This window comes from Tenebrio molitor, chromosome 9 (genome assembly GCF_963966145.1).
Source record: "Tenebrio molitor chromosome 9, icTenMoli1.1, whole genome shotgun sequence".
NCBI classification, from domain to species: Eukaryota; Metazoa; Arthropoda; class Insecta; order Coleoptera; family Tenebrionidae; genus Tenebrio; species Tenebrio molitor.
Window position 1 is genome coordinate 17,162,985 of NC_091054.1, and position 19,827 is coordinate 17,182,811.

A 19,827-nucleotide genomic window follows, 5' to 3' on the forward strand; every position below is an offset into this window, starting at 1 on the left:
TTTTATAAAAATATTTTTAGAGAAAAGTTGCTACCTCAAAACAGCAATCTCCGTATTTGTTGCCCTATTTTTAATTAGAAATGAGCCAGTTCCACAACAACATTTCGATTTGGAACATTTTTAGTGTGACTTTTGAATTTTGTCGGCGTAAAATGATTTTTAGAGAAAACTTTATGCCTCAAAAAAGCGATCTCAGTAATTGTTGCCCCATTTTTATTACAAATGAGCACGTTCAACGCCCAAATTCCGATTCAGTACATTTTTACAGTGATTTTTGAAATTCACTGGTGTAAAAATATTTTAAGAGAAAAGTTGGTGCTTCAAAACAGCGATCTCTGTAATTGTTGTCCCATTTTAAATACAAATGGGCACGTCCAACAATAAAATTTCGATACGGAACGTTTTTAGTGATTTTTAAAATTTGCCGGTTTAGAAATATTTTTGGAGGAAAGTTGGTACAAAACAGCGATCCTCTGTAATAAATGTGTGGAATAAAATGATTTACATCTAGTTACCTTTGCATTACTATTGTAAAAATATGAAATGCCGGTCTAAAAAAAAAAGAATGTGATTTATTGTGAAGGGATGATATGAATGCAAAGTAGAGATTGAAATTAAAAAGGAGCTAACAAATGCAAGTCACAGCACTCACAGCTAGTGTTGAAAGTGGCCACCAACGTTTGTTAATTCGATTTAGTAAATTGTAACAATTGTCAATTCGATTGATGACATTTATTGACAGAACTAATAGTTCGGCACTTCAAAAAAAAAAGTAGAGCGGTACAGGAAAATTAAATGTGCAAAAATTCCAAAGGTAACTAGATGTAAATCATTTTATTCCACACTGTAATAATTGTTGCCCCATTTTAATTACAAATGAGGAAGTTCAACGACAAAATTATTTTTTATTTTTCGGTATAGTTAGCTGTTTTCATGATGATTGTTAATTGAACAGCCCTAATGAGCAAGAACACAAAAAATATCTTTCAAAAGGCGTTAAAATGTCACCATGGAAACGTACCACTTGTGAGTGTCTCTCTCGAGCTTAATCGATTAAATGACTATAAAACAAAACAAATTATAAGCAAAAGCTTGTGCTTGAGACGTTCTTACCCAAGTCAGTCTTGAGTTTAGAACTATAAATACGGCTCTAAGTCCAATTAAATATGCCGCCAGAAACCAAAATTGATTGTGCAACAAAAAACATCTATCTCTTAGAGAGAAATAGAGCCATATGCAACTGTTACAAGGAATTCGCTGCCTTAGGGTTACGATATCTTTTGTTTGTCACCAGAAACCACATATAGTCAAATTTTTACCCTTTTGAGGTGAGGTCACGATTCCTTCCTCGCTTTCTCTTTATTGAAACGACAGAAACAGAAAAAAACAAAAAAAAAACGGCACGTTTATTTATTGATGGTCACTTTGAGGTTATTTTATGCTCCTGTCAATTTGACAATTTTTAATTTCTTTCACTTATTACATTGATTACAAACATAACCTTTCGAAGCAATTGTCAACAAATTTGACACATTTATAGTTATTTATGATCAATTCAAATTTGTTTCTGATCCTAGCTCAAACATACGTAAAGTTACTAGATAATGACGTCATCGCAAAAGGGTAAAAACTGGACTAAAGTCCATTCACGTTGGATTTTCCCTGCCAAATTGTTGTCATGTTGCAAACCTGCGCCTCATTTCCTAGTAATTTTCACATTATCATGTTAGAGCGATTTGACATCGTTAAATTTGAATGTTAGTTTGACGAGTGAAACAAACTCACAGATTTTTTCATTAAATTCTGTTCCTATCCTATTCCTGGTTAATTTGAATATGGCGGAAGGAAAAAAGAAGGTTTTATTATCAGCTGATTTGAAAATTGCGTTAATTAAATGTAGCCAAGTACTGAAAAATGCCTATCCCGATTCCCAACCGAACTCCTTGAACAAAAATTTAGCCCACATTTTTTCGGTATAATTATGCAGGATGTACATACTTACCTTGCCTAATTATCATTTTACCCTCCACAGGTTTCATCTAAAACGGCAAAATCAATTTTACGAGCACATGAAAGCGGTCAAGAAATTAAATCTTCTAAGAATAAACCTAGACAAAAATGTCAATTTTTCTCTAATGTTTGGCTTAAGGAAGAATTGACATTAAAGATTCACAGTTATCGTAAAGAAAACAAATTTTTTACCCTAGACAACTTATTACATTTTGCTAAAGAAGAAGTAGAATATACCGCAGGCCGAACCACATTATACAAAATACTAAAATCCATGGGATATAGATACAAAAAAGTAAATGGTCGAAAAATTTTGGTGGAAAGCAAACAACTTCTTTCAAAGAAGATTTGTTTCTTAAAAAAGTATTTACAATATTCAAAGGTGGAAAATATTAATTTTATATATCTAGACGAAACGTGGATTTATGAGAATGGGAGTCAGGTTCGTTTGTGGGTTCGCGATGGCGATTTAAGAGCAAATCCCTCCAAAATTCCCACAGAAGGAAAAAGGTTTACTGTTTTGCACGCAGGCCACAAAAATGGCTTTTTAAAAGGTTGTGATTATTTTTTGCATAGCAAAATAGAACACCGTGATTATCACCGAACAATGAACGGAGATTTATTTAAAAATTGGGTTGAAAATCAATTAATTCCCGCACTAAGAGAACTGAGTGGTAAAACTGTAATAATTATGGATAACGCTCCATACCATTCTGTAGTTCTTAACAAATTGCCAACTTCGAATGTATCCAAATCAAAATTGCAAGAGTGGGCATCTTCTCAAAATATAACTTTTGACCAGTCATTAAATAAAAAAAATCTTTGGAATGTTATTAAACCTTATTTAGATCAAGCAAGACATAACCGGAAATATTATTATTATTATTATTATTATTATTATTATTATTATTATTAATTTCATGCTCAACAGGAAAATCCCAATTAAAGAGCACGTATAATTCGACCTATACAAATTAAATATCCGACAAATCCAACGATTTTAACACTTCAATGCTACAGGAGAACAGATCAACAAGATCACCGACAGAGTTGGAAATATTGAGCATGTTGTTCAAAGGAGAAAATTTAAGAAAATCCGTTCTGGGAGTTGATAAATAGAATAAGTTTTTACTACGAGTAGTAATAGAATGCTTACCAACACAAAAATTAATCTGACTGAGCAGAGAACAGCAGTCAATCAAGTTATGAACGATTTTGTACAAGAACAATAAATTCATTAATTTATTGCGTTCAGATAAAGTTTTAAACGAGAAACGTTCTAATAAAATGGTCTGTGAATATCCAATAGGAGGATAGCGTCTATCCTCTCTGAAACACAAGTATTTTAAGAATCTACGCTGCAAATGTTCAATACTAGCAATGTGAACAGCATGATGAGGAAACCAAACAATCGACGCATATTCAAGTTTACTTCTGACAAATGATTGAAATAAGTATATTAATGTGGAGATATTAGAGAAATCTCTGGTATTCCTAATAATATAGCCATAGGTCTTCCAGGATTTTTTTATAACAGAGTTGATGTGGCCTGTAAAAGACAGCTTATTATCAAACAGCACTCCCAAGTCAGAAACCAATTCAGGTCTCTCCAAAACAGCACCATCAATATTATAATCAAATTCAATCTTTTGTTTTTTATTACTAAGAGTCATTACAATACATTTGGTTATATTTAACTGAAGGCTATTTCGTATGCACCAAGTGGAGATTAAATCAATATTATCCTGCAACCTGACACAATCACCAAATTCTTTAATAGACGTAAAAATCTTCATATCATCTGCGTACAGCAAACAGGATACTGAAAGATCCTCAATTATGTCATTAATAAAAATATTGAAGAGTAGCGATCCCAACACAGATCCTTGAGGCACACCAGAGGAGCAATCAAAAACATTAGAGCGGTGTCCATGAACACTAACAAACTGTTTACGACCACTCAGGTAAGAATACAAAAAATTTACAAAGTTAGAAGAGCAACCCAATGTCTCCAGCTTTCTGACAAGGATTTCATGGTCCAGCCTATCAAAAGCTTTTGAAAAATCAGTATATATCACATCAGTTTGGAGGCCCAGATCCATTGAATTAGCTACATACTGTGTGAAAGTACATAAATTGGATATCGTTGACCTACCTCTCACAAAGCCATGTTGTGACTCTGAGATATAACTTTTAAAATGAAAAGACAAGGTATCTGATATTATGAATTCAAATACTTTAGAAAAATTGCTGCAGATCGAAACAGGCCGATAATTTTCAATGCAACTGCGATCACCCTTCTTAAAAACCGGCACAACCCTTGCAGTTTTCCAAATTGCAGGAAACGCATTAGTCTTCAAACACAAGTTGAAAATCACTACCAAAGGAGAAACGAAAACCTCAACACATTCACGGATTAGAAATGATGGGATCATATCAGGACCAGCTGTGAATTTCAACTTAAGTTTGGATATTGCATTCAAAACATCTTGTTCGTTAACAGCATTTAAGAAGAAATTACAAGATGTACTCCATTCTTCAACAGATGACTCTATGACTGAAGCTTTTTCGCAATAAGCAGACTCAAAATAATTAGCAAAAGCTCCCGTAATCTCATCAGCGCCAGAAACTTCCGCTCCAGAAAAAGTCATATTAAGAGGAATACCAGTACCGTTCTGTTTGAATTTGACGAACTGCCAGAACTTATTAGGATCTCTCTTTATGTCAGCCTCAGCTTTAGCAACGTATTGATCATACTGCCTTTTAATATCACCTTTAATATCTCGACGTAACATTCTATATTTCTCCAGATCACACAGTTTGCCAGATACCCTAAATTTCTTCAATATTCTGTGTTTCAACTTAATTTTCTTAATAAGCTCATACGAAAACCAAGGCGGATAATTATGCCTACGTTTTTTTTTCTTTGGAACAATTAAGTCAAACAGCTCAAATAACTTATTGTAGAAACCATGACATGCCAAATCAACATCCTCATAGCTCTCAAGAAAAGACCAATCTATAAGAAGAAGTTCGTTACGCACCATCTCCATATCAATTGCCCTAAAATTAAAATTATCACCATCATCAACACCATAAATGAACTTCCTTATCTTGATTCTAACGTCAATGGATACCAAAAGAGATGGATGATGAGGATCCTCAGGGACAAGACCCTCCTCACCCCTGGTCACACTACAATGTAAATTCGACAGAACCAAATCGAGTAGCCGATCATTATCATTAGTAATAGAGTTATGCTGCTGAATAGATAACTCACTTAAAATATGAAAAATCGGAACTGCATTACCCCGAAGTTGATCTAAATTCAAAAAGGTAATGTATTCAGTGACATTAAAATCACCCAAGAAAATTATTTTAGAACCATGCAGAAACCGCAAGGAAAGGAAAGCATAAGAAAATTCATGATATCTATGCAAAGTCAGACCAGGAGGAATATATACAAGACAAATGTAGATAGTGGAGTTGACATTATGAACCTTAACACAAATGAAATCAATTTCCGGTAGATTATCAAAGGCTAAATCTACATCCATCAGCTTCACTGACAATGTAGATCTAACAGCCAGAGCAACGCCACCACCTCTGGACTGATGAGTTCTACTAAAATTACGATCCTTTCTGAACACAATATAATCAGAGGAAAACAATTCGGTAGATAATACATCGTCTTTTAACCATGTTTCCGTCACAGCAACCACGTCAACATCAAGAACAGATACAGCATTATAAAATTGCACCAATTTGGTGTTAAGGCCACGTACATTTTGATAAAATATTGAAAAAGTGTCAATTATTTTATCACACTGATTGGAAGAAAGATTAGTTAGTCACTTATTAGAGCTATCACCAGCCACAGAGTGCTGTCCATCAGAAATTTTGCTCACACGCAGGTCAGTTGTGATGCCAAACAGATTTTCTTTGAACTTCGCCGTGGCAAGTTTGAAAGCAAAACATTTCTCATGCTCAAATGTTGCATGATTACAGTCAATATCTAATTTTTGCGACATGCGAATGTTCTTACAGTTGCGGCATTTGGGATTAGTTTCATTATCAGCACCTACGCAAGCATTTTCTTCATGAGATTTACCACAAAAAGGGCACAATGGATTGTTCTTACAAAATTTAGCACTATGGTTAAAACCGTGGCATCTGTAACACCTAGTCACGGAGACCGCGTCATAAACAGAACAACTACTCAAACCAACAAGCACATGGCCACATTCAAGCAAACATTTATATGTATCCAAATCAACAGAAATTTCAGCTTGAAAAATTTTACCGTTTTTCTTTATAGCCCAAAATCTATGCAAATTGACGACAGAGCCATCAGTGATTACACTCGAATTTTGTTTCCTGAAGTAATCAAGAAATTCGGAATTACCAATATCCTCAGATATGCCCACAATTCTAAGACGAGGCAGAACCGGAGCCAACTTCTTAATGTCATATTTAGCTGACAATTTCGTTTCAGCAACTTTTATAAGTTTATCTCCATCTTCTCTCCCAGAACAACCAATAATTAACCCACCATTTGAAGCCACCTTTACTCTAGTAATGTCAATGTTTTCATGCAATGGATTAATTGATTTCAAGATTTCAGACTTCGTCTGTGTTACAAATTGTTTAGCAGATTTGGGCTTGAAGATAACATTGTTATCAGAAGACTGTTGAACCTTAGCAGCATAAGACATCGATGGTTGTACCTCATGTGGTATTGCAGCAGATTTCTGTAATTTAAAAATTTCTTCTCGAAGGGGCTGTATAGCATTATTAACAATATTCCTCACATACTTCAAAAACACATTATCTTCTAAAGGAACAGTCGGATCAATCGGAGACAAAGGAGAGCACTGAAAAACGCTTTCACAGTTCAAGCACAATAACTTCAAGTGAGAAGATCTTCTATGAATGCGAAGCAGGAGTTGAGCCTCTTCAGGTGCAACATCCATACAGTTGATGTGTGAGTGAGACTTACAAAGATCACATCTAATGCCTGTACTTTCATCCACCTCCATCTTACACCCAGGACACGCAGATTTCAAAACATCCTTAGGATTATCCGCAACTAAAGGAGGTTTCTTACGAACCATGATACTGGATAGTCTGGCAACCTTAAAGCTAGCGAGGTGCTTAAACTAGCAACACCCTTCCAAACGGAACAGACTATTTGTACAAAATTATTATAACAAGTTATAATAGCGCCAGCAAGAATTAACACACAGCCAGTCGCTTATCGCGCACTAGCTGATAAATTGAAGTACAAAAACAATTGTTATTATTGAAAAAATTAAAGCGAAAACTTCAATTCAAACACAATAAATAGTAAAAGCCTACCTTCAATTCACTTATTAAGCACAATTCAACAATTAAATCGCACTTAAATAACTTAAAAGAAGAAATTAATCACAGAGAACAGAACGCAAACGACAGACCAGGCTGTGTTGCCAACTCTCATCAAATATGAAATAGATGAGATCCCTTTCAAACAAGGATATGAAGTTTTACGCCTACCCCCATATCATTGTCAATACAACCCAATAGAAATGGTATGGGGGTATTGCAAATCATATTATAATAAACACATTCGTTCCCAACCTCGTTCAAAAGATAAAGTTACAAACTTGTGGAAAACGGCCTTGTCAAATTATACACCGCAAATGTGGGCAAATAGTGTCGCCCACTGTGAAAAATTAATTAAAGATGATTGGCAAAAGTTGATGGGCAATTTCCCAATAGATGATATTCCACCAATAATAATATCTTTAGCTGAATCAGATGATGAATCTTCAGAGTTTAGTTCCGATGCTGAATCCAATTATGATTTGCCATTAGAAAAACGACGGAAATTAAATAATTCTCTTGATTTTTCAAGTGACATACAAACCACAAATTATAACGACTCTAATATAAATGCCAGTACAGATACTGACAGTGATGTGGAAACTATCACAATAGAAGTTATTTAGAAGATGGAATTTATTTATTTATAATTTATCAAACATGTTTTCATTATCTTCTTGCTCTCATATCATACCTATCTACATACCTATCATTTAGTTTTAAAATACATTTCTTTCAAAATCTAAAAAGAGAATTATTTTCTTTGTTGCACATATTTTTAATATCAATTAATAAATCTGCCATAAAAATTTCAGACTGCCTAAAGTATATTTTTTGCGTACTCTAAAAAAATGACTTTGGGGCAGTCGGGCTGTACTTTAAAACGGTCCAAATAATCTGGCATTTTTATTTCTGTAATCTATAAATGTTAAGCTAAAAAATTAATATAATTTCAAGTTGCCTAAAGTATGTTTTTTGGGATTAATTTCTTGCAAATGTCATGTGCTGCGCAGTAGTAAAATAACCGCAAACGCCCTTTGCGACTCTCGATTCCTGATTCACTAATATTCAAATAGTACAATTTTTTATATTTCTGATTGCCTAAAATACCTTCCCTAAATTCGTCAGCAGCTCTCCGACTATAAGAACTGACACTATTTTTAGTGCAAATGATAGCAAAATGGATGTATTATTAATTTATTACCTATTGTTATCCTCTAAGAAGTTTAATTACAATATTTGAAAAATAACTGTTTCTTTGCTGACAGCGAACAACATAACCTCTACAGTCTGCGAATGACTTAGTTACTTTATCAGCCCGTATTGGTGACATACACAGCTAAACCATTTTTGAAGTAAAAATCACACCGCCACAATATTAAATTATTTGACCTTGACGAGGAAAATCCAACGTGAATGGACTTTATAGCTTCCAACCTAACCAAATTTATGACAGCCTAGTAACGAATATACCTAAATCATAAGGAGTAATTCATTTTTGACAAGATTATAGTCCGAGGAACTAACGTTCGAATTGGCCTCCAAATCATTCGCCAACATATTCTAGAAGACAACTTGCACATCCGACGCCCTGCTACTCGACGATTATTATTAACAGCAGTTCATCGCCAAGCACGTTTGCCGAAAACTATACCAGATGTAATAATATGAATAGACACGAGTACTGTTGGCAGATGAGTCCAGATTTTGCTTGGTTTGGAGTCATCTGACAGACGTGTAAGAGTAATTCGACGACCAAATGAACACTATGCCCAATGCAATATTCTTGGAAGGCCGCCTTACGGAAGTGGCTCAGTTGTGGTTTGTAGGGCTCGTACCGATTTGCATGTTTTTCCCAAAGGGATAATAAATAACACACTTTATGTAACAGGTTTCTTGGAAAATATGTGGTACCATTTGCCCCATTTATCGGGAATAATTTCGTGGGTATAAAGGTAAAACTCATTAAATAATATTTTCATACTTTATGTTTTATTTTTTTTTCTTGTCAACAATACGCTCCTTATAGCTAAGTAAACTGCCGTGCAGAAAAATCGCGTACACTTCAAAAATCAAGCAATCAGGTTTTAGAGTATTTTGTAAATGCGGATTTTGACATTGTATTTGTAAATAGGTTATAAACTGTCAGTGAGATTGTCCACAATTGGATTTGTTATTAGGAAAATGAGACACTGACACTGACAAATAAAATGTCAAAAACAATTCAGCCCGACTTAGCACAGCGATAAATAGGTCTACGCGATTTTTCTGCACAGTAGTGTAGCAATTATCCTTTTAATATTGATGTAAAAAATCGCTTCTTATCACTAGCTAAGAAACGTACACATTTATCACTAGCTAAGAAAGTGGAAGCAAAAGTAGTCGTTTTTGATATCAAAGGAGTTATTAAATTATTGTCCTTGGATGACTCATTAGCTTCATTCAATGAGATGGTGCTGAAGAATAAAAAAAATGTTCTTCACCATCTCGCGAACTTTTTGTTCCAGACGCTTTCGAACCAAGAGACTTTTCTTTAATAGTCAATAAGCAAAACGTTCGAGAAGCTATCAATTCCTTTCCTGCCAGTTCTACACCAGGTTTAGATTTACACATTTATTATATGGTGCGTGTTTATGTGCCCTTCATAAGAAAGATGAAGGAATTTGACCGATCGCTATAGGAAACTGTTTACGAGGATTGACTTCAAAGCTAGGCTGTTTTCATAGTCGTAATATTGTAAATTCGTATTTATCTCCACACCAACTTGGAGTGGCAACTAAGCTAGGATGCGAAGCAGCAATTCATACCACACGAACCTTTGTGAATAACGACCAAAACCGTGGCAAAGTTCTGTTTAAATTCGATTTCAAAAACGCTTTTAACGCAGTCGAACGGGACTGTATTCTAAAAGAAGTGCAATGTCATACCCCATTTCTTGACCCTTATCTTTATCAATGCTATAAGAATCCTTCAACTTTATTTTTCGGTGATCATTAAATTTCTTCTTCTCAACTGAATATTTGGTATTTAGATGATGGAACCTTAGCTGATTACCTAGAAATAGTTTTCTCTAACTTTAAGAAAATTATCAATTTATCCAGAAAAATTAGTCTTGAATTAAACTTTAACAAATGCGAGATCTTTTGCTGTTTTGGAGACACAGATTTAGAATTCATAAAGGAATTTCAAAATTTTGCACCAGGTATTAAAATTTGTGACCGAGGAATTTTATCTCTCTTAAGCTCTCTAATCTTTGCCCAAGGTTTCAAAAACACTGTCGAAAAAACTATAAATACAGTTGAAAATTTTTTAAACAAAGCTGAACTTCTTAGCAGACACGTGGCTTATATTTTAATCAAGAACTGTCTTTTCATAGCAAAATTTAATTTTTTATTAAGAACAAATCCATTTTGGAAATTTTCTAATTATGTTAATTCAATTGATTCTTCTTTAAAGTCTTCTTTAGAAAGAACACTTAATTTACGTTTAACTGATTTACAATGGTGTCAGTCTACTTTGCCGATTAGATTTGGTGGACTGGGAATTCGCCGCATTTCCGATATTTACCTCCCTGCTTTCCTATCTTCAATTCATGCTGTGTTAAAAAGCTTGTTTCTCTATTACTAAATTTAAAGTATAATGAGTCTATTATACAGGGTTATTCTAAATGATTATAGTCGAAGTAGGCGTGAAAACTGAATGTAAAATTTATGGTTGCCGCTCACCATAAAAAATCATCAAAATGATGTAAATAAGTGAGTACCCACGGAAGTTAAATTGGGTGCAAAACAACTCAATATTTCTGGATTCAATCGTTAATTTAACAAAAATAAATAAAAATCTCATCACCGCACTTTTCACCAAAAAAATGACAGTGACAGCGACAAAACTGACAGTTCACATGCAAGTGGCAAAAATGTAGTAACATGGGCATGGCCTACTTCGACTACAATCATTTAGAATAACCCTATAGCTCCACCATAATGATGAAGCTTTAACACTCTAGGATGTAGAAAATTAGAACGAAAGACCAACAATTCCACAATTTCAGAAGAATTGGGATAATATCAATATCAAACGAATAATTGCCAATGACTTAGGGCCGATTTCATAATTAGAATTAATCCTCCATTAATATTTAATGCTATAGTGAATCCAGCCATAGATTCAACTTTTTCAAATATCGTGAAAAAAAGAAATTTCCCTAGACATTAACAATGTATATCAATAGGGACATTGGGTTGATGCGCTTTAACGTTGGCAGTGTTCGCGCCTTTTTTATTCCTACACCCTACACGGTTCCGACCTGTCAGGTGCCTGTCAGCTTCCTGTCAGCGTGTGTTTGTAGGACGTCAAAGTGTTATAAAATAAACTATTTAATTAAGAATCTTTCGAAGGAAAAACTTTCTTTAAACAATGAGTGGCCTAAGTGATATAACAAATACGGTTCAGTCAAAGGTAAGATTCTTGGTTTTTCGTTTGATTTTAATGAACTGTTTGATAGGCCAAGAGAAGCTATATTATTGTCGCTGGTAATGTGACAGCACAAAAGATGATTGCCAATGCATACACCTATTTTAAGGAAAGAAATTTGTGTTTGGGATCTGCTCTTGAGGTACTGTTGATGATTTACACCTAACACATCATTTTAAGTCTTGTTTTTGTAGGTAACTGCACTTTGTTTGGGTATTAGTAACAACTCAGTCTTGCAATACAAAGATGCAGTACAAGAGGAGCCTCAGAAAATTAAAAGGCGATGGTCCAAAAATAGTACGACAGATTTGGGTCCAAATATTAAACAAGAAATTCGTTTTGTTTTATATGACATGGTTCATCAGAGTAAGAGAGAAGAAAGGGTGCTTTATTCAATGAGATTTTTTGTTCTTAATTTATGAGTTTATTTTGCATGTAGATTTCTGGGGTCATTATTTTAGGAAATTAAGTGTGTAGAACTAATAATTTTTAATTGTAGAAAAGCATGTGACGTTGGATACTTTAGGCCAGGAGCTCACTTCAAAATTTATCTACCATTACAAACGTTCAAGTCTTGCAATACTTTTGAATTTTATTGAAGGGGCAGGACTCATCTTCAAAAGCAAAAAGAATTCATTGGATTACCATTCAGAAATGAATGCAGAAACTTTTGAAGAGTGGTTGCAAGATAAATTATTACCTGCTTTGACGGAACCATCAATAATTGTTCTGGACAACGCTAGTTACCATAGTCGCTTGGAGGAAAAGAAACCAACTTGTGCATGGAGAAAAGCTCATTTACAGACCTGGCTTCAAAATAACAATATCCATTTTTCTGAGACAGATAAAAAGGACACCTTATTAAAGTTATGCAGACAAAATTATAAAAGTCCTGTCTACGTAGTGGATCGTGTTATTCATGAGGCTGGTCATAAACCATTACGTTTGCCTCCATATCATTGTATTTTTAACCCGATTGAAATGGCATGGAGTCAAACCAAGCGAACATATGACAGTGAGGTTCTGAAGAACAAAAATCCAATTTTGGCGTGGAGGACAGCTTTAGAAGGGGTCTCTGCAGAACAATGGACACATTACATAGGTCATACCAATAAAATTATAAGACAATATTTTGAAAAAGAGATATATACGTCTGTTGAGGAGCTGGTGATTAATGTTGACATTGAAAGTGACGATAGTGATAGTGATTTGAGTTTTCACCTAGGTAATGACTAGTTATTTAAAAGATTTGGTTTATTTGCAGATGTAGCGTTTTGAAGACGAGATGGGGGGGGGACATTCAACCCCTGGTAAGTGACAGTATTATAGGTACATGACTAAAATAGATGGTCAAATCACTCAAATCATGCGTTTTTTCTATGTTTACGTTTACCCCATTTTGAGTGAATGTGTTAGCTTCTTGTACCAGGTGAGATAAAAATAAAAATGTAGAAGTAAACATGTTTTGTCGTTATTTTATTTTCCTGGCCCAAAACTAATTCATGTCACATTATAAATTTATTATCATATATAAATTTTTTAGCCTACATCTTACGTTGTTAATTATTATCCTAGGGCACTTTTTCTTTCGAATTCGTTATTAGAATTTACGAAGAATGTCATGCAATGTCATCCACGTCTCCTACATTTATTCTGAGACATCCTAAATAAAATCTTAATTCAACGCGTGTATGAAGACTTCATTTTGTAATTTAGTAACATTGTGGGATATTTTAAATTTGCCGCGGTACTATTTTCTTCGCGTAGTACGGGAGTCGTGAAATGAATACTTGACTGTCAACAATCTATCACTGGATAGACTATACCATTAAATTAAAAAGTTATTTCATATTTTTTTTAATGTACCATTAGGAGTTAATGTTTTATTAACGTTAATGCCACAACTTTGGCCCATTAAAAATTTAATTCTATAATTAACCTCACATGTCTGTCAAAAAATATTTTTTAAATAATAAAAATGAATGCGATTGATACAAGTATGTGGTTCATCTTCGCTTGGGATGAAAATGATATGTGGTTTGTACGGAGACCAAAAAGAAATAGTTAAAGAAAAAACTACATACCTAGAAATTTTCGACGAATTAATTTTTTTTCAACGGTTTCAAATTAATAAAGATACTTTCTTTATTCTACTTGGGCAGATTCAGGATCGAATTAGACCTGCTACAAACAGGTAACTTACAGATTCTATTTATTTTTGTGCAGAGAAACTAAGTTTTACTTTATACGAGTAGGTAGTGTTACGTTATAATTTTTACCTTTACTGGTGAAACATTAAATTTTCCAACTATTCCGGGGAAAATTTAAATAACGCTTTTTTGCGACTGATTGTCTCCTAGTCCGGCACACACACACAGTAACGTCTCGAGAGCAAGACGGTTGAAGAAAACAAATGATGATTTACGAGTACGGTGGTATACCAGGTGTTAGATAGAAACACAGATATTATTTACTAAGTTTAATCCTCGACTACTAGACATACAGTGCGACACATTAAATGAAATAACAACAACCTAGATGCCACTGCGGGCGATACACTGTAGTCTAATGAAAAGAAGATAATAGAACTTAACCTCAAAATGATACAATTAATTCCAGGTTAAAGTAATGACTCTAAGGTAAAATTAACAAATACAAAAGTTCAAAAAAATGAAAAAGGTGATGAGTCAAGATGTAATCCAAAATTAAAACGCTGAAGGCGCTTAAACTACTAGTTTAATTTTACAAAAACTGCCGGTTCTACCAGGCTATACTCAAAATTTATAAAATGAAATGAAAGTGAAAATGAATAATCCCTTACACCGGGTCTGGGGCTTGGAATCAAATAGGAGAGTCCAGGGAAGAGTGAGCTGGAGGAAGGTCCTCCGAGTCCCTTTTCCGCCGCTGGTCTATCACGCCGTCCGTATCCTCGGAAAGTCCTCGGGGTCCTTCCTCCCCTCGACCCTTCCTAGGAATAACGAAAGTAAGTAAGTAAGAGTTAGCCCCGGTGTAAAAAAAAAAGATAATGAAATGTAATAAAAACTTTCCGAGTGCCAGCTGGCGCGTCGTTTCTGGCGAGGTCACTTCAGGTCTGATAGCGCGAAACTATGTAAAAGAAACGAGCCAAAATGGCGGACAGAAAAAGAAAGACGCTGAAGGATCTTGCCAGATAAGAGTTGCTCCTGGACTCGGGTTCCTCGGCCAAGGACTGCCCGGTATGAGGTCCTGCTCTCTGGTGGGATCCTGGGGGATGACGCCGGCCCAACAGGGTGGCGAAAATGATCCGCTGACGCGTAGGGTCGTTGACCCTCATATACACGTTGGAGTCCGATATGCTCGTAGACGGACAAACAATAAATGCTCGATTTCTACAGGCTGTAACTACGAAACTATTGATCTTACAAAAAAAAACGTAAAGAACCAAAATTTTAGAGAATTGTATGTTCTACATTTTTTGTAATTAGTTAGATATACGAGTACGTATCTCGCACGGATAATGAAATAATCACAGACGTTTCAGAATCTGAAGATCAAGACGAACAAATACCTGAAATCAATGAATTTCCATTTTGGCAAACGCCAAATGATCTTGATGATGATGATGACCCTGAGTAACAAGAGGAAAATTCTCAAGAGGAATTCCCGAATTCATAAACTCTGATGAATTCAGCTCATCTATACCGTTAGATCCAGATCATTCGGGTCCGTCTACGTTACAAAGATATCAAAAAGAGTAAAACAGTAAACTTCTACTGCATCATGGACTACGCCCACCGGGGACACTACGTAAAAAAAACGCACCCTATTGCTCTACCTCTATGGTGGTGTGGAAAAAAATAAAAAGTACAAAAATAAAAGAAATTCTCAAATTCTACACGCTGTAACTACGAAACTATTGATCTGACAAAAAAACATAAAGAACAAAAAATGTATAGAATTGCATGCTCTACATTTTCTATAGAACTTAGATAGAAGTATCTGGCACGGATAATGAAATAATCGCAAAAATGTGATTTTGCACCCCTATTCTCCAGTATGGTGGGGCGAGCGGCAACCCCCCAAGGTCGCAAACTCAACAATATTAATAATATGCCTGATAGAAGATACCTGCCAAGTATAAACTTTTCTGTACCTTTTGCAAGGTAAAACTCCCTATTGATTGGACTATACGATAAAGAGAATATTTTATCTTTTTCTCAGGCGTGATTACTGCACCAATGTCACCTTATTACACATTGTTGGATTCAGAAAAAAATATAAAAAAATACCTAGTGATTTGAAAAAATAAAGTTGACAATCATCTGACCTTGAATAAAATCCATATTAAATGAGTCATAGTTTTATTCACATGACGCAGGGAGTTTGTTATTCCACAAGATAAAATCGGAATATTTTTCTCTTAATATAGCAACATGTTAAATTATTCTGTAAACAAGATAATGAAATAAGTTATATAGTAGAGCGTAGAGCAGAATTCAGCAGTCGATCAAAGTAAACACCAAGATAAATAACAATAATACAAAAAACTATGACATTTAAAAAAACAAATAAAATATTTATGAATTATTGGAAATTATTATTAAATTATTATATTATTTGAACAATAATTCTAGATAGTTTTTTTCCTTTATCATTGTGTAATTTTTCACTTTAACATTACAATAATTTTAACATTTTGGTTGTTTTCGATATCATAATTGCACAATAAATAGGATAATGAGAAAATAAAGTTGATCTTTTTTCTCATTGGTGATCACTGCACCAATGTCACCTTACGACACATTGTTGGGTTCACAAAAAAAGGCCCCTTCAGAATAAAAATAAAAAATATACCTAGTCATTTGAAAAAATAAATTTGATTATCACCTGACCCTGAATGAAATCCATATTAAAGAGTCATAGTTTATTCACATGACGCAGGGAGTTTGTTATTCCACAAGATAGGTAAAATCGGAATATTTTTTTCCTAATACAGCAACATGTTATTGTAACTATTATGTAAACAAGATAATGAAATAAGTTATATGTAGTAGAGCGTAAAGCAGAATTCAACAGTCGATCGAAGTAAACAGCAACATAAACAACAATAATACAAAAAACGATGGCATCCAAAACGTGTTCTTTTACAAAAAACTGGTTAGTAATAGCAGTTATAGCTATGTGTTTGTGTACCGAGTATTATTGCCAATGCACTGGGGGTGCTGATTGTACTAGTTGTACAGAAGCATGCACTGGTTGTGGCAACTGTCCAAATGCAGTAACGTGTACCGATTCTCAAAATTGTGTCAAGGCAGTAACATGTACTGGCTCTACAAACTGTAATGCAGCCACGACGTGTACAAACTCAAAAGACTGTTTTGAAGCCACAACATGTACTGACTCAACCAACTGTTACAAAGCTACAGCCTGTACCAATTCAACAGGATGTCCCGGACGTTAAGTTTTTTTATAGTCAACAATAATAAAACACAATAATTATTGTTATCTAAGCTAAACATAATTGTAAGCTTAATCTGTATTCTATCCGATCTGTCCCTTTGCCTCCCAAAAAGGATAATTTTGTACTGGGGCAGATATGGTTATCGGACAATAATAAACTAATATAACAGAACTGATATAATTAATTTTGCCTTAGATTCCGCTGATTTCATCATATTTTACGACAAATGGTTTGTTTTCCATGGAAAATAGGTTAAAAGGTGAATTCGTCCTATTTGTATGATAGCTACTGTTAGGTTATTAAATTTTGTTCCTTTTCATTCCAAGTTCCGTAATGGAACTGGAATTAATAACGTTGGGTCTCGAAGTTGGCATCTCGAGAATGCGATGATCGAGACCCTGGATGGTATCGCAAATAAAATGTTTATTCACGAAAAGGAGAGGTAAATGTGAAATAACCCTGTCTAGATCCGAAAGGACAACAGAGACCTATAAAATGGTAAAATTTAGTTATTGTTGTGAATTGTTGATTGTGAACGAGCCCTAGCGCTTGCACACTGAGCATTAAATTCAAATTTTGGCAGTGTTAGAGCGAGTTGTTCGTTTATAAATAAACCACAGCCTGTACCAGTTCAGCAGGATGTCCCGGACGTTAAGTTTTTTTATTTTCAACAATAGGCAGAATATAGCCTAAGGGAGTCCGTTTCGGCTCAGGGACGCGAGGGTCGCGGGTTCGATTCCGACCCAGGGCGAAAAAAAAGGCTATAATTCTATCTCGTGATTCGGAGGTCACGTTAAGCCATCGGTTCCGGTCTATTGAGTTGGTCATCACGCCCCTCATAGATTTGTAAAACCAGTCCTAGACTGTGTAACAACATTTTTAAACACAAGTATTGTTATCTAAGCTAAAATATAATTGTAAGCTTAATCTGTATTCTATCCGATCTGCCCCTTTGCCTCAAAAGGAGGATAATTTTGTAATGGCAGGGAAAGGGTTATCGGATAATAATAAACTAATATAACTGATTAATTTTGCTTCAGATTCAGTTGATATCATCATATTTTATGATAAATGGTGTGTTTTCGATGAAAAATAGGATAATAATTAGTAGATTTTACAAGTAAAGAAAAGTAAAGGTTTACTAGCGAGTGAAAAATTTATGATTCACGAGGTAGTTTTCTTACGAGTTGAACATATTTTTTTTTACTCAATGAAAAAGTTTGAATAAAAAATTGATTTATCTTTTTTACAAGTTTCTTGCTTTATCAAAGTTGCGTTTTTGCAAAACATGCGTAGTTACGAGTAAACAATGATCGAAATTTCTCCTAAAATACATATTAGCAGCAGCACAAGAAGCGACAAATTTACTTACGACGTCGAGAGAAAAGTATTCAAATGTATGCGATGTTTTTCAGTAGATTTGAAAATTGTGAAGGAAAATATTATATTGACATTTTTTTGGAACAGGTAATAAGTGCATAAATTTTAAAATAGATTTTATGTTTGTTGCTGATTCAAAACAAATTCAAACTTCAAAGAGAATTTGTAGCGGCCTGAATCAAGAGAACATTTAGTCAACTTCAAGCGTCAATACTTCGGACAACACATCAACCAAGGACTTCCGTTCCATTAATACTTCACGTGCATTTTTGTTTCACAATTTAACTAACTGTACCAAGGCGGTCTCAAATTACAGGCCAGGTCGCTGGCTGTGTTGTCAAATTCCCTGGTAGGCCATTCCATGACATACAATGTTCCTAAAATTTTGAAACTAATTCGACGTTTAAAATACATTTGCGTACCAAATTGCTACTCAAATTATGCGTCTTCTTTTTCAAATTACGTATCTGTATTTAAGTTTGCACCAATTGCCAATTTGGAAAGAGATTTTAAAAATTGAAGAGTGAAGAATTCGTAAAAGCAGCCATGCTTGTGCTAAACATTTTAGTGAAACAAATATCAATGGGGACAAAATGAAGCGACTCGTGCCAAACGCGGTGCCAATAACTTCTAATTAGGAAGAAATTACACTTTAGGAAGAAACAATCAAAATTAGTAATGACGACACAATCACTGGGGAAAATCTTTTGGCTTTAAAAACGAATATTGAAATGAGCCTGGGAAGCAAGTTACAAGAAATGGGATGGGATTTGGGCAATGGGGAGAACAAAATTGCTATGTACAGGGTCTATCAGAACTGGTGGACCAAAATAATACGGTGAAATCATCATCTTCTGGGAATAATAGGAAAAATATTGAAAAAATCCATCCTCATTGGATTTTAAAATAAGAACGTTGTTAATTGACCAATCGCGTGTAGGTATAAAATTAACTTAAAAAATTATATTAGTAACTATCGAAACAAATTTGATTGTTGCAAAGACATAACAATTGAATATTATGTCATAATAAATTATTTCTGACAATTACAAAAGTCATTAAAAACGCTTAATGTTTACTTCTTCAGAATATTTTGATATGCTTGTCTTATATGGACAGTGTGATGAGAGTGCAGTTCGTTTTCCCAATAGGGAACAACC

At 34.4% G+C, this 19,827-nt stretch overlaps 2 long non-coding RNA genes across 2 annotated transcripts in view; one reads left to right on the forward strand and one right to left on the reverse strand.

The window, feature by feature from the left end:
- LOC138139236 (uncharacterized) overlaps positions 1-19,827 on the reverse strand; it is a 355,934-nt gene that overhangs the window by 276,089 nt on the left and 60,018 nt on the right. The window lies entirely within an intron of this gene.
- On the forward strand, positions 11,514-12,623 carry LOC138138729 (uncharacterized). The gene is made up of 2 exons (XR_011162085.1): positions 11,514-11,989; positions 12,042-12,623. It is a non-coding gene; the product is annotated as an uncharacterized lncRNA (long non-coding RNA).